General features: G+C 34.7%; 1 protein-coding gene across 6 annotated transcripts in view; it reads right to left on the minus strand.

Annotated features, from left to right (window-relative positions):
• Positions 1 to 16,776, minus strand: part of NCOA2 (nuclear receptor coactivator 2) — a 307,666-nt gene that overhangs the window by 264,416 nt on the left and 26,474 nt on the right. The gene's annotated exons all lie outside the window — the stretch shown is intronic.

Genomic DNA, 16,776 nt, shown 5'->3' on the forward strand with positions numbered 1-16,776 from the left:
ATTACTGCCTAACATTACAAAAGGAGTATGTTCTTTTGTTTTCCCTAAAAATATTTTACAGAACGCGGAACTGTTCCATTAATAGAGGAATCTGAAATAATCCAATTATATGTAAATATATTTCTAAATGTCCACCATTTGAAAATGGAATGCCAATCTTTATGATGCCCAATCATTTATCTAAATGCGCTAAATATTTTAAGTCTATTCAGAGACAGTTTAACAGTGAAATAGGGGTTAACTGTAATCAGAAACCTAGTACTTCTTAGGAAGGACCAAGAGGAAATGGTAACTTTTGGAAAATCCCAAATATTTTAAACACAGGAACATATCTAGTTTTGACAAGCCGTATGGCCGTGGTATAAATGCTTCCATCTTCAGTAGCTGTTAAAATAAGCAGTCCTTTGCAATTTTGACAGAGAACAGAATTCATTTCCTCTATACAGCTGCATTGTTTCAAAGTCCGTTAAACATCGGTGTGACAGGATTGATTTTTTGGAGCATAGATATTTACTGTATTGCCCTAAAGGACCTAATTTTAAAATAAATAAGGAAAATATGCGTGTGTTTATGTGAGCAAGGGGGAGAATATGGAACGGGAAAGTCAAACGAGGGAAAACAAGAAAAAAGGATAATCAAAACTGTATGTATACATTAATGCATATAGGCATATTTAGAAGGACTATTAAAAACTTTTTTTCATATAGTACAAAATCAATGCTCAGAACAATTCATCAAAGAAAAATTGATAAATGAAAAGACAAGCCACAAACTGGAAGAAAATACTCACAAATCACATATCTGATAAAAGACTTCTGATCAGAAAATATAAAGAACTCTCAATTAAAAAATAGTTTCTTTTAATGTGCAAAAGATTTTAGCAGACTGTTCACCAAAAAGATACACAGCTGGCAGATAAGCTCACAAAAGCATGCTCAATATCATTAGTCATCAGGAAAATGAAAACTCAAACCACAATTACATATCCCACTATATAACTATCAGAATGGTTAAAAGAAGAAAAAAACCTTGCAATATCAAGTGCTGGTGAGGTTACAGAGCAACTGAAATTCTTTTACAGTGCTGGAGGGAATGCACAATGGCATAGCTACTTTCAAAAACTATTTGTCAGTTTCTTATAAAGTTTATGTTTTAACAAGTTAAGTTTACAAGTAAATAAGCTTAATGGGTGCAGCGGCTCACACCTGTAATCCCAGCACCTTGGGAGGCCAAGGTGGGAGGATTGTTTAAGCCTAGGAGTTTGAGACCACCAGCCTGGGCAACATGGCAAAACTCCATCTCTACAAAAAAAAACAAAAATTAGGCATAGGGATGCATGCTTGTAGTCCCAGCTACTTGGGAGGCTGAAGTGGGAGGATCACCTGAGCCCTGGGAGGTCGAGGCTGCAGTGAGCTGTGATTCTGCCACTGCATTCCAGCTGGGTGACAGAGTAAGACTCTGTCTTAAAAAAAAAAAAAAGTAAACAAATTTAAACTTACCACACAACCCAGTAAGCCCCCTCCTCGTTATTTACCTAGGTGAAATGAAAATTTATGTTCACAAATTTGTAGGCAAAAGTTTACAGCAGTTTTATTCATAATTGCTAGAGACTAGAAACAACCCAAACATCTTTTATATGTGAATAAACTGTGGTACAACCAAACTATGAAATACTATCAGCAATAAAAAGGAATAAACAACTCAAACACCCAACAGCCAGACTCAAAAGGTTGTAGGATTGCATTTACATGACATTTTAGAAAAGGCAAAACTATATAAAGAGAAAACAGATCAGTGGTTGCCAGGGAGGGTGATGGTTGGCACTGACTAAAAAAAAGGAGAGTAAAATTTCTGACTATATACATTTGTCTACACACATTTGCCAAAACTTGCAGAATTATACATTCAAAAACATGGATTCTACTGTATGTAGATTAGTTTATTAAAAAAAAAAAAAAAAAAGAGCCCTCACTTTAAAGTCAAGAAGATGCCAACCAGCCTCAAGAGTGTACAGGAAACAAAACCCCTCTTTATGCTATTATAAAACTGCTGTTCCCACAACTTGAATGCTATATGTAGTCCAGGTGGGATACAACAATGAAAAAAAACACACATACAAATAGAGAAGACTCAAAGAATGGCAGAAAAATGCTGAAGAGAAAGACTGCTGCTTTATGGGACACAGTCTCCAGTTAGAAAGACAAGGACTGAAAGTAGATGTGACTTAAGTCTCTACAACCAGGAAAAATATGACTAGAGGGAGCATTACCTTAGTTGTTAATCCCAACACCAAGGAAAGGGACCATGGCTTAAAACTTTTGAGTTTTACATTTAGGACTGAAAATAAAGAAATGTCATAGATGAAAGCAAAGCTACTAAACTCAATCTTCAAATGCAGTATGTGAAAAGTGGATGGAAGAAAAGCTGTATGCAAAAAGCATTTTAAAAAAATACCTGGGGAAAATGTTTAGTCTTTTTCAGAAAAATGCAATGTTTTTGAAGATAAAATGTGGCAAACTGGAAACAGCAAGAAACAGAGTCAAGGAAGGTTGCAGAACTAAATCAGATGATGCGTAATGAAGTCTATTAATGGTGAAGTGTAAAAGTGCTAATAACTCTTATTTTAGTGCACTATGAGCTATGAAAAACGAACATGAGAATTCTTAAGCTAGTATGCTAATCCCACAGATGATTATGGTCACAAGGCCATAAATAGAAGAGTTAAGACTCAAAACCAAATGCATCTGACAAAAGTCTTTCTTGACCACTATATTATTCTATCTCCCAATACTTAAAAGAAACAATTTTTAAAAAGTATACTAGCACATTTCAGGAGCAAAGTAACATATTCAATAACCATCCGGCCAGTTCTATAAAGTAAAAGGTTTTTTTTTTCTTTCAGTCTGTGCACATCGGCATAGGAATTCTGTGGTAGGCATTACCATTTCTGTTCATCTACTCTGATGTGGTTGGTTGCAAGTGTTTCTGCAAGTCTAGGAGGGTCTTATTACAATGACCCCGTGATGTGGTTAAAAAATTTAGAAAAAACATATTCACTTCAATCGAATGAATTCTTATGAAGTGCCAACTCTTTAGAACATGTATGTCCAGGCTCAGCAGCTCATGCCTGCTTTGGGAGGCCAAGGTGGGTGGATCACCTCAACTTAGGTGTTCAAGACCAGCCTGGCCAACATGACAAAAACCCATCTCTACAAAAAATACAAAAATTAGTTGGAGGTGGTGGTGTACCTGTACTCTAAGCTACTGAGGCCGAGGTGGGAGAATAGATTGAGACTGAGAGGTTGGGGCTGAAGTGAGCCATGATCGTAGCACCACTGTACTCCAGCCTGGGTGACAGTGAGACTCTGTCTCAAAAGAAAAAAAAAAAAAGGTATGACAACCATAAATAACAAGCACAGAGAATAAAGTTCTATTCTGGTTAAAAACAAGGAATCTGTACATATAGCCTAATTTTTCTTCCTTCTCTGATTATCTATGTAGTCCCAATTATCTAATTCTGAATCAAGTTATACAGCATACTATTCTTTTTCAGCCTAATCTTCAAATAAACCATACGTATTCTTTCAGAAGAAAATATTCTCATCTTATAAACTTCTAGAATGTTAAGGATTAAAGCTCATATATTCCTATGGTGCCCTTTTCAAATTACAGATATAAGTGTTTTTAAAATGCCTGATAAGTGTTCTACACTAGAGACACCAATGTTCTTTCTGCCTATAGAGGCCACTGCTGGCGGCAGAAGAACAGAAAACATTGCTCTAAGTTTTTTCCTTCACAACGAACAAGGCGAAAAAAGTAAGAGAAAGAAATGAGTAACTATGACAATGAAAGAAGAGGATAAATCTAAAAACATAGAAGAGTATCGCCCAGCAAGATCACAGGTGCAAGCGCCAGGCCCTTAACGATCACCAGTCCAACAAACACCTTCATTTTAATGATAGGAGGGAGAGACAGTGGCAGAAAATAATGAAATAAGCTAGACATGAACAGAATTATTAAATCTGCACCTCATACAACTCAGGGAAAAGAGCTTTAAACAAAAGCTAACAAAACCATGAACTTGTGCTTCTCTTACCAGCATCAAACACTGTTCACCATCTAGCCTCAAAAGCCACAAGACCAATTTCGGGCATCCAAGCCTGAATCTAGGCCAATTCCGAAGATCCCCATGAGAACCCTCCTACAACCACAGGGCTCTTGTGACCACATTCTAAGGGGGAATGTAGCATCCCAAAAGTGAAGTATGTAGATTGGAGAAAAGGACACAGATGGGTCAAAGTATGTTCTCAACTGTTAAAAGAGAGGGAAGTACACAGAGCACAGGTTCACAAAGCTTTTCTAGCAGGCTCTGTACAGTATCTAACACAAATTATAAATCTCAGAAATAGTAATATGAAAATCTATTAAATGTTTCCATGTGAACCAGTTTTAATATGCCTTAGTCACAACTTGGTAAGACCAAAATATTAAGTCTAATACTCAAGGGCTTTGGGGTAGAGAAGAGGTAAATAAATATATATATATACATGTTTTAATATGTTCATATTGTTATTTTTTAATGTAAACCTCAAATTCATAAATTATATTTTTTTATATGAAAGGTTTTAAATTCTTTATTACTTTGGCTTTTTCCCTAAGAATTCAGTTCAGAATAATATATCCATTGCTGACAGGAATATTTATCTCTAAGTAACATTCAGAAAACAAGTAAGAAAAACCGCTGTTTAAAATTAAGCAGCCATTGGCTTTAGAGGGGGATAAAAAGGTTCCTTGGAAGCTTGGAGTGCTTACGGAACGCTTACTGTTCTAGAATTCTGATTTTAGGGAAAGATGGGATCTCAGAACTCCAGTGGCCACAATTCACACACTTTGGAAGCATATTCATCCAAACTCTGACCTCGTAGCTCTGAAATAAAACACACCTTTTACCCCTAGATGCGCTAAAGGTTCATAAAAGTGGAAGATTCATACAGAGTAATAGTGACCAATGAGGATACTCTCATCTATTCACAGCGACCTGTTCCTGACACAGCACAGCAGAAATGTTCTGCAGTTCTCCTAAAGGACAACAGCAACCCAATCATGTCTGACTTTACATACGACCTTCAAAACAGCCTACCAACCCTTGGGTCGGGGGTGGGGGAGTTTCTTGTTTTAGAAATAAATACAAGTTATTAGTAGCCCAGATTTTCCTTTCGACCATAGCTATCTCCTTTAATACAAACTCCTAAGACCATTCTCATTTCCCTCTTCTATAAAGCTGACCTTGTTTAAACTTGTGCTTCATGAGAAGACACTGAATACTGTTTTGAAATGAAATAAATTCAAAATAACAGCATTTGTGAGATTAACATGAAAACTTTTGTGCAATTTCTGAAGCCCTGTGGGAATAATAGTATTAAGTGCTACTATTTTTTTCCTTTTTTCCTCAGGAGGTGGACCGCATTTCCAGATACAGTGAAAAGACTACCAACAGAGTAATAGTTACACCAATAACATATATAAATAGGACTGCTGAGAGTATAACACAGATTTTGGAGTTACTGCACAGAGGGACCAATAATCACAGTACTCCAGCTTTTAGTAAAAACCAGTTCACAGGTACAAACAGTTTCAATTTAAATGTCTGATCATCTGTTTCCATGTATTAAGTAGAACTATTCAAAGTGTTTGAAAATTCTCTTAGTAAAATAATTACATATCTGAGTAAAATAATTACATATCTAAGTGCTAAGGATTTTTTAAAGCTTTTTTTTTAAGAATCAAAGTAAAAACCATCACAAAGACACTACTGAAATAAAAATAACACAGAAAACAAGTTTTCTCCAAGCCATACCATGATTTCAAGATACTATTCGTCAAAATCAACATTTCTATGCCTCAATATTCTCAACTATAAATGACAACCTTTTACCAATTATTTCCAGCCCTAAAATTCTATGACTTGATGAATTCTGTGTCTTTTTAAGGGTTTCAATATGTGTAAAATACTGTTACATAGAAGTGGATGTTGTAAGAAAGAATTCAATATAGACTCAGAAGTAGAAGATGCAGGCCTCTGAGGAAATTTGCAAATTAAGACTAAGAAATTAGACAAATAATATAAGAGTTTCGAAATTTAGAAGACTATCCAAAGTATGACAGCTTTTATACCCAAAGGGAGGTATAGAGAGTATCTGCAACAATTTCAAAACCTGACATACAAGTGTGCTGGCTTGGTATGGAAAGTTAAATGTGGCTTATTCCTCTATGCTGTAAAGCATATACAGGATGTGGACAGGCAGAAAGACAAAGAGTGCCACTAGCAAAGATCAGTCAGTCCTGGCTAAAGAAGACTGGCTGAAGTGCAAGGCCACACAGGGAAATACTTGGAGATGAGGCTGTAATATACAGCAGGCCAGGACTTTAACCAAGGGGCAATTTACAAGACATGGAAAAGTTGAGGGAGGAATGAAAGTAGAGGTTTAGAAAACTTAATCTCAAAGGGGAATAAGGATGACTTATAGATGAGAGACCAAATAAGCAAAATGGTGCACAATTAAGGTAGAGAAATACAGCCATTTTTTAGTTTTTCAAGTCAAAGAAAATCTGCTACTGAGGCCAAGGTTAACTGGTTATCTCTATCAATGAAATTCATCAACGCTTCACTTTATTTTTCTTATAAAACAGCTTAAGTATAGTTTAGACTGTTTATTAAAATCTTTCACTGTATTTCTAAAGTGTCATAAACAAACTGTATTTATTTAAAAATCTACTTTAATTTAGAAAATTAGGACCGTATTACTGGTCCTAAGCCTTTCAAAAGAAAATTAATGGTGCTGCACAGTTTCATTAATTCTGTTAGGCCCTAAGGTTGCTCTTTGGGTACTGACAGAAACCATTTATTGGTCAATGTAACCCCTCCCAAAACTGTACAACTTATTTTGTCACTCCCTGTGGGAAAGTCTAGCTGCTTATGTAGTCTGTAAATCTATCACACAAAAACAAAATTAGCATCTCTGATATAATGGCTACTAAAATATTGTTATTAAATGCTTTCCAAAAATAGCATTAAAGTCTCAAAAAAAGAAAAAAAAAGGGTGATTCCATTTCTGTCCCATTAACTACTTCATTATACATTTACTCATTTCTTTACAGTTAACAGATACCTAAAATAATAAACTTGAGTAACATGTTAAATGCTCTGATTTTTCTATCCATTATCAAAATGAAAAGACTTCACTTGAAACTCAGTTCATTTAACACACTGATGTAATCTAAAAAATTCCACCCAAATTCAATTTTGATAACTCAAATAGTTTAAACATACTAAACATTTGGAAGATGTCCATTTAAGGAAGCCTGTAGTACAATTAGTTCTTTCATAAAACTGAGAGACACCAATGTAAAATGAATAAACATCCCTGATTAATCTGGCTTTCTAAGTTTGGATTTTAAATTTTCTTGAAGTGTATTCTTTTTAGACGGTGCTATAAAAACTGGCTTATAATGAAATTACTCCCATCATAATAGATCAGAGAAATGTAATATATTGCAACTCAGTTTTCTGATTAGTAAGGCATGGACCCAATTAGCCACAATGAGTTTCACTGTGTCCTGCTCCTGGCAGCATGAGGCAGCTTTAAACACAGAGCAGAAGGCACACAATCTTTATCATCATCCTTTAAGTTAGATCCTACTTCTGCCAATGATTAATCTAAGCTATCACCAATCATTCCAAATGGTCCTTCTAAGTAACACTGTCAGGTTTTCACAAGACAACCTGAGTCAAGCTCTGGGCACACAGTAGGTATTTTCTGTCCCAGGCCCATTATACCTTCTGTGCTTGCCTAAGGAGTAAGACAAGAAGCTACAAAGTACTAAAGGCACAATAGTGCCTCGTTAATCTTTGTTTTTTTTTTTTCAGGATTATAAACTGAGTATTTTATTTTTTGGGACAGGGACCCACTCTGTTGCCCAGGCCAGAGTGCAGTGGTGCAGCCTTAACCTTTTGTGCTCAGACCACTGCACTTTGGCCACTTTTTTACTTTTGGTATGGACAAGGTCTCGCCATCTTGCCCAGGCTGGTCTCCAATTCCTGAGCTCAAGCAATACACCCGCCTCAGCCTCCCAAAGAGCTGGGATTACCGCTGTGAACCACTGTGCCCAGCCTTTAAACTGAATATTTAAAAACACAAACACAAAGAAAAGGTGAGAGCAATTAAGAGAAAACCCACAAATGAAGAATATTACGTCAAAAAAAATTCAGGCTTCCTTTCATGGAGCGCTCTAGAAATTATTTCCCACCTATATGAGAAAAGTATATTATAAATGGTAACAATCATGAAATTAAAACTTTTATTGTACTTCCATAAGTATATAGCCTACATCGAAAAAAAAAAATCTTACTTTTTCTTGATGTATTTCCTTTCCATAATCGGTTTGTGCTAGCTAAAAGGACTCAAGCAGTAGTAAATCAGCACACTGGGTGTTATTTATTTAGTCCATGTTCTTCCTCATGCCATCATTTAACTATGACTATGTCTCAGCCATGACTGCTTCACCTGGATATGTTAAGAATACTTCATATGACAAAAGATCAACTCTTCTGAAAAAAATAAATCTAAACCTGTGTAAGAAAAATAATGGATTTAAGACTAACACATCTATTTCCTCCACTTACGTTGTTTATTCCTATTCAAAAAAAAAAAAAAAAAACTTTTGCGAACAGGTGAGAAAAGATAAAAAAGAGAAAGAAGGGAATACCCTAAGAAATAGAAGCTACAATTAGAAGACTAATAGAAAGAATATATAGGCTCCTAGTCAAACAACTGAAGAACATTTACCAGGAATAAATAGTGTGTGAATCAATTTCTTAGAAGTCTAGACCAGTGATATAAAATTAAAGAAAAATCTAAGTAAACCCACATATCCTTTGTTGTGCTGGACAATAATGATACATGTGTTTAAATTAAGCTACCTTAAAAAATAAAGGTAAGCACAACAATGTAAAGGTACACTTGAAAATGGTTAAGATAGCAAATTTTCAAGTATCTTTTTCTACCACCATAAAAAAAAATCACAAAAGAATGGCACAGAACAATCTAGCAGTCTTATATTTAACACAGAGATATCCAATTTTTAGGATTTCTTATTTAACCTATATATGGCCTGATTTTATGAAAAAAAAAATGGACAAGCAATTTCACTTATAAAGATGCTAAAAAGTTTTAACTGATTTATAAATATTCCTAATATTCTGATATAGGGTATTTTACTATTGGCTATCAATGAAAACTTTAATCTTATGAACATGAATCTACAGTTCTGTTGTTTACCCACATAAACACAGATATACTACACCTGGGCAAACACTTCAAGTCCCAAGAGGACATAGGAACACTACTGCAGCTTTTAAAATACACTTAAAGCAATAGTTTCCTCAAAACTCTGATAAGAAAATTATTTATCACTTCTGGCCTACACCATAGAGATCTCTTAACAGAGCTATTTCAAAAACTGTTAAGTTTTTAGAAGTGCATCATTAGATAATATAACAAAGTAGGTTCATTTAATGTTTAATAAGTAAAATCCATTAGTTTAAAAACTAACAAATTTTCACAAATCTACACTGTTTATAGTTTTTTTAACTCTTAGGTATTAGGGGAAAAAATGTTGTTAGGCTAAAAATCATGTTAACCATTGGGTGAGGAAAAGTGGAAAAGTTAGTGAGCTGGATACTGAGTTAATGAAGAAAGAAAACAAGAATAAAAAACAAAAAAACCCAGACATAAAGTACATTCATTTTGAAACCCTACAGACGAAAACCAAAAATTCCAAGCAGATTTTAAAACACTATTTCTGGAAACCAGATTCAGTTCTAAAACTCTAAAAGAGCTCAAAGGTCATCCACTCATATAAAAATCACTACTAAAGCTCTCTTAGTTATTGGAAAAGAGGGAAAAGGAATACAATGCTTAGTATAGAAATTAGAATTTAAGGCTTTAACGTTTTCAGAAGTGTGGAGAATAGTTGGGGGTTATGCAAACTGAGCACGCACAGCCAGCTTCCAAAGAAGCAATCAACAAGCAGACACCAACCCCCTATTTCAGAGAAGTACCACAAATGCTCATTTTAAATCATTATTTATGATTTAGCCTAGATCATATGTGTGGCTAGGAAGTAGGGGAACAACAGAATTCATATTCTTCTCAAAGGTATCCTCCAGCATTTAAATAAAGCATAGCTATACCAAAGCTTGTTTTTCATGAAATTTACTATGTACAAATGTATACAGTCTGGTATGTTTTAACACACAGGTAACAAATGTATACTACTACCACAATATGATGAACATTTCTACCATTCTAAAAAGTGCCCTCCCGACCCTTTACAGTTAATTCCCCACCCCATCCCAAACAAGCATTTGTCTGATTTCTATCACTACAGCTTAGGTTGTCCTGTTCTGAAGGTTCATATGAAAGGAAATATACAGTATGTCTGGCTTCTTTTATTCAGCATAATATTTTTGAGACTCACCAATATGGTGTTAGTTTATCACTAGTTTGTTCTTTTTTTATTGTTGAATAGTATCCCATTGTAGGAATAATACACTGTATTCAACCATTTACTCTACTGATGGACATTTGATGTTTTTTCCAGTTTGACACTATTATCAATAAAGCTACTAGGAACAGTCATGTAAAAAGTCTTTGTGGACATATGCTTAACATTCCTGTAAGATTAATGCTTAGGAATATGCTAAGTATACTTTAAACTTTACAAGACACTTACTAAAAAACTGCCAACCTCGTTTCCAAAGTGACAGTACACTTGACAACCTCAACCAGCAAAGAATGAGAGATCTAATTTGCTTCCTAGTCTCCCCTGTACTTGGTATTCTCATATTTTTCTTAAATTTTAGTTACTCCATCTTTTTGTGGTTTTAATTTGCATTCCCTTGATGATTTATGATGTTGAACATCTTTTCCTGTACTTTCAATTTTTTGTGAGGCATCTGTCCAAGTATTTTGAACATTTAAAAAATCGGGTTGATTTAGTTATGAGTTCTTAATATATTCTAGATACAAGACTTATGTTACAAATATTTTCTCCCAATATGTGGCTTACGTTTTCATTTTCTTAATGGTTTCTTTAGAACAACAGACAGCTTTATTTTTCATAAAATCCAATTTATCATTTTTTTCTTTTACAGTTAGTACGTTTTGTGTTCTAAGAATCCTTGCCTAACCAAAGTTGACATTATCTTGTGCTATGTTTGCTTTTAAAGCTTTTATAGTTTTAGCATTTCTATTTAGGCCTATAAGCAATTTCAAATTAATTTTCATGTATTTTATGAGAGAAAAATCAAGCAGACAAGGTTCCTTTTTTTCTCATACCAATATCCAGTTGTTTTAACATAATTTGTTGACTAAAAAAAAATTGACCATATATCTATGGGTCTATTTGAGGGCTATATTCTGCTCCATTGATCTGTATGTCTATCATTATGGCAAGACCACAATGCTTTGATTCTCGAAGGTTTTATAATAAATCTTGAAACAAGAGGGTTAGAGAGAGTAAAAGTTCCAAGTTTGCTCTTCATTTTCAAAACAAGTTCTGGGTATCCTATGTCTTTGCACTTCCATATGAATTTCAGTTCCAGCCTATCAATTTCTGTAATTTTTCACTCACGGCTGAGTGGGGGAAAAAAAGTAGTGTTGAAAACAACATTGAAAATATAATCCCCTTGTCAAAATGGCATGAATTTAAAATATATATATACATATATATTTTAAATGAGATTTTATATATATATATACCATTTTCATTATCTCAAGCCTATATTAAAAGAGACATGCAATGACCAGGCGCAGTGGCTCAACACCTGTAATCTCAGCACTTTAGAAGGCTGAGATGGGTGCACCACCTGAGGTCAGGAGTTCAAGACCAGCCTGGTCAACCTGGTGAAATTCTGTCTCTACTAAAAACACAAAAATTAGCCAGGCATGGTAGCAAATGCCTGGAATCCCAGCTACTCAGGAGGAAGAGACAGGAGAATTGCTTGAAGCCAGGAGGCCAAAGTTGCAATGAGCTGAGACGGTGCCACTACACTCCAGCCTGGATGACAGGCTCAAAAAAAAAAAAAGAAGAAGAAACTGACATACATAAAAGAAAGTGGGGCCAGGCACTGTGGCTCACGCCTGTAATTCCAACACTCTGGGAGGCCAAGGCAGGAGGATCACTTGAGCCCAGTAGTTCAAGGCCAGCCTGGGAAACAAATCCAGACCCCATCTCTACAAAAAAATTAAAAATTAGCCAGGGCAGTGGTGTGCACCTGTACTCCCAGCTATTTGGGAGGCTGAGATGGGAAGATCTCTTGAGCACAGGAGATTGAGGCTGTAGTGAGCTATGATCACGCCACTGCACTCCAGCCTGGGCAGACAGAGAAAGACACCGTCTCTTTAAAAAAAAAAAAAAGACAAGTGAAAGCATATATGCCAACATGTTTTAAAAAAAAAAAAAGGTCTTTCTAAAAGATGAGATTACAGAAAATTGTTTTCCTTTTTACTTATCTATATGTTCCAATTTTTAATAAACAATTTCATAAGGAAAACAATTATATATAATAAACAAATCTACAGAATAACTTAAGTAAAAAAAAAGCTCAGTCACCCTATGTCTGCATTTTTAACATAATTCATCTGTAAATGCAAAAAATATATATTAATAAACTGCAAACTATTAACTGTCATCAGGGGAGAGTGATTACTGCAAGAAGAATGAAGTTTCACTTATTTTATATACATCTATTACTGTTTGATTGTTATAATGAACATAGTTTAGGTATTTTAGAAAAACTAAATATTCATCAATAAACATAAAGTATATGTGCATATGCCTGTATGTGTGCTATTCCTTGAACTGAGGCAGTAATGAAAAGATCACCCTAGAAGAAGGCTACCCAACTCCATATGCAAAAAAAAACAACAACTGTCTGTTACTTCAATTCTAAGTTAAATAAAAGCCTTTTCTTGGCTAGGAATTTGCTAATGGCATCAGGTGAGATGGCTGTTTAAGGAGACTTAAAAGGGATTCATCATGTGTCTTTGGGAATCAGAAGAAAACAGAATATGCTGTTTCTGTAACCCCCAAACATAGACAGAAATTAAAATTGAAGGCAAAAATAATGAAGCTTAAAAGAAAAAGGCTGTATTTCAACACATTTGTAATACTGTTAAATATAAACAACATCTCAGGTGACTGTAATGTTTTTACTGGCGCTCAGTCCACATCTGTGATACTGATTCTTACTTCAATGCTGATCAGAAAATCAAGGTGAACCTAGTTAGGGTTCCACAACGAGGGACATTCTCGGACTTGCTCAAATGTCAGACTACCTTAAACAACAGCATGAAATGTCAATATCTCCATTTCCACCTAATGAACAAGAAACCTTTTACTAGCAGAAAATAAGACCATATTATATACATGAAGCATATGACTTTTTAATGTTTATGAAACAGATAGCACTGCTGAGTTAAGCATGAATTTTCCTACTAATACACATGCTCTTTTCACGTTATCACCTGACAATAAGAGTCACCGAAGACTTATGGAAAAATTATGAGAGAAGAACTGTAATTTTATTCATTATTATTTTCTGATTTGGAAAAATACTCTTCCATTCAACTTTAGTACTGAAATACTTCAGTCCATAGGAACAGTTTGAGAGTCATTATTCCATAATATGCCAATAGTAAAGAAGACATACATAAAAGTAAAAACAGGGCAGGAGGAAGATGAGTATTTCCAAATACAAAATGCAGTGGCAATTTTACGATACGATACCAGAAGGCACATTATCACTTCCTATTTTAGTAATAACTGTCCTCAAAATTTGAATAGTCATTAGTCTCCTTGAGAGAGAGTAACTGATACTATCATATCTAACTTTCTTGAGTGCAACCATACTAAAAAATATATTTTACACAGTGACCCCTACACACACACACATGCGCGCGCGCGCGCGCACACACACACACACACACAAGCATGTGTACACACCTTCCTTTACATTTGCCTAAACTTTGGGCAATGCAGTCTGAATTTTTCTATTATATTCTCTAGTTTTGTTTTGTTTTTAAGCTAGTTATAACCCACTAAAGTGATTTCAAGACTCACTAGTTGATCATGACCTTCAGTTTGAAAAATTCTATTACAGAACCAAGAGACCAGGATGTGAAAAGATTCAACATCTTTGAATTCTGTTAGATTATGAAACAAGTACAAATGCAAAATTATTTTAAAGGTCTACGGTTGAATGGTTTACTTTATTCTAAAACTTCCACAAAAAACAGACCAATAAAATTCAATTTTCATAGACAGGCAAAATCTACTGGCCTTAGCCCAAGGTAGCAGTGTGATAGATACAGACCAACACAACACTTATTCAATACTATTTCCTGTCAAAATCTTACTCAGGTGTATCTTTCATGTTCAGCCACGGTGTTCAGGGCCGGCAGTGGGAAAGCTGCCTAAGAAAGTCAATCTCATAGTCACTGATGATGCAAGAGCTCTGCTCCCCTGTTCTTGACCCCTGGAGCAGCCCCCAAGCTTCAGCTAACACTGTTAACACGTTATCATCAATCTAAATTTTGAAAAATATATATTGATTTTCCACAGATGATGATGATGGCTTTTTCTGTAGTAAATGTGCTTATATATTGTTTTTTTTCTATACACTAAGACTATGATCAACACAGGAATAAAAAAGTGCTTTATGTATTTATTTGTAGAACCTATTAATCAAAGCTCCTTTAATGAGTCAAAAACCAAAATGAAAAAAATGAATGAAATATCTCTAATAATTTTTATATTATGGATCATATGTACTCCTAAAATCAGGTTTACAAGGAAACTTTAAAAAAAATTTTTTTTTAATATTTCCTATCCATTAGAAATCTCCATCGGTGTCAACTTGACAAGAATTTTTAAAAATCTCTTACAATTCTAACATATTTATATTTCCTCAAAATAATTTAAAAAGGAATAATACCCCATAAATTTAAGTATAAATAAAAATTTAATGTTTAGTGAATTACATTTATTAGTATCCAAAGTATCTGTTACAAAGGATTAAATCTTTTAACATTCTGTCTTTAATCAGTTTGGCAATTCTGAGCCATCTTTCTAAGCAAAATAGGTTGAACAGATTTTTTTTAAAAAAAAACCTTTATCACATATTTTCTAATCAAACCATCTTTATGCTACTGCCTGATGATCTGGAATTTTTAGTCTAGAATTCCAGGCACTGAATTAAAAAGAATGTTTCCCATTTCCATAGTACTGAAAATGGAAATATGTAAATTAGTTCATGGGCAGAATCATTAATTTAGATAAAAAGTAAAAAAACATTAATTGAGCACCAAAAATGTGACAGTTCTTGCACAAAATCTAAAATGAGACAGCTGCTACCACTGGAGCTTATAAATCTAAATTAAATGACCAAAAAAAGCACAGAATTTTAATTATTTTTGTTTCCCAAGGAAATGACAAGTCTGATAGTACTCCAGTCTTTAACAATGATAATTCTGACTCTGATTTCCATAGACTAACTAATACTGGCCTAATTATCAGTGCCAAAATCAGTTTGGCTTTAAGAAGGACGCGGAAAATTTCACCCCAAGTTGGAACCATGAGACTGCAAGTAAATTGGACTAATTCCCTCCAGTTACCTATTTCCTGGAAGATTAAGGTCAGTAACACAGGCTTAATAGATACTGCTTACACTGCATTTAAACCACCTTGAATAAAACAGCCACAAACTGATCTGGAGCGGTGGCTCACACCTACAATTCCCAGCACTTACGGAGGGCCCAGGTGGGAGGATTGCATAAGGCTAGGAGTCTGAGACCAGTCTGGCAACATAGTGAGACCCCATCTCCATAAAAATAATTTTAAAATAAAAAGAAAATATTATTTTAAATATTTTATATATTACAAAAAATATTTTTAAATGTTGAAAATCTGACAGATATTTGGTTCTAAATTGAGGGAAGCAGAGTCATAAGTGGAAATGGGAAGAAATGCCTAACCCAATGCTATTATAAAAGAGATCCCCGAATGTTTCTTCACAGATGGCTGAAGAAGTATGCAAAATGGGGGGAGGGGGTCCATAATTTCATTGATTTCTTACCACGACCTTATGGTGTATTAATTCAAAAATGAGAAAACTGAAGCTCAATATACTTAAAATGCTTTCCCAAGGCCAACAATTTGTAAAGTAACAGCAAATGAGAATTCAAGTTATTCGAGTTCCAAAGTCCCTGCACTTACAGGCTATGCTAAAAAAACAGCAACATAAAATGAAGAAATGGTTCTAAAAGCAGCCTGATGATGCTGACCAGTAATTATGAACACATATACGACTCTAACTATGTACCAGGCACTGTTGTCAGTGCCACATTTAATCCTCACAGCAACAGAACCAAATCGCAGACACCATGATGATGATTTCCACATAGCTCCTAAGGGGCAGGGCTGGGTTTCAAATCCAGACAGCCTAGCTCCTCATCCATACCCTTAACCTCTATGCTTGATGCCTCCCTCTCATGAAGACAAGCAGTTAAAGGATGAGGGTAGAAAATGTAGGAAGAAGTCTATTGCAAGATAAATCTCTTGATGTTTTAGGCAACATTTTACAAAATAAATATTATATGGTAATTCTTCCTTATTTTAGCTAAAATTTAACACCACGTAAGCCTAAATTATCAA

This window comes from Aotus nancymaae, unplaced genomic scaffold, assembly GCF_030222135.1.
Source record: "Aotus nancymaae isolate 86718 unplaced genomic scaffold, 86718_ANA_hifiasm-v0.15.2.pri h1tg000036l, whole genome shotgun sequence".
Taxonomy (NCBI): domain Eukaryota; kingdom Metazoa; phylum Chordata; class Mammalia; order Primates; family Aotidae; genus Aotus; species Aotus nancymaae.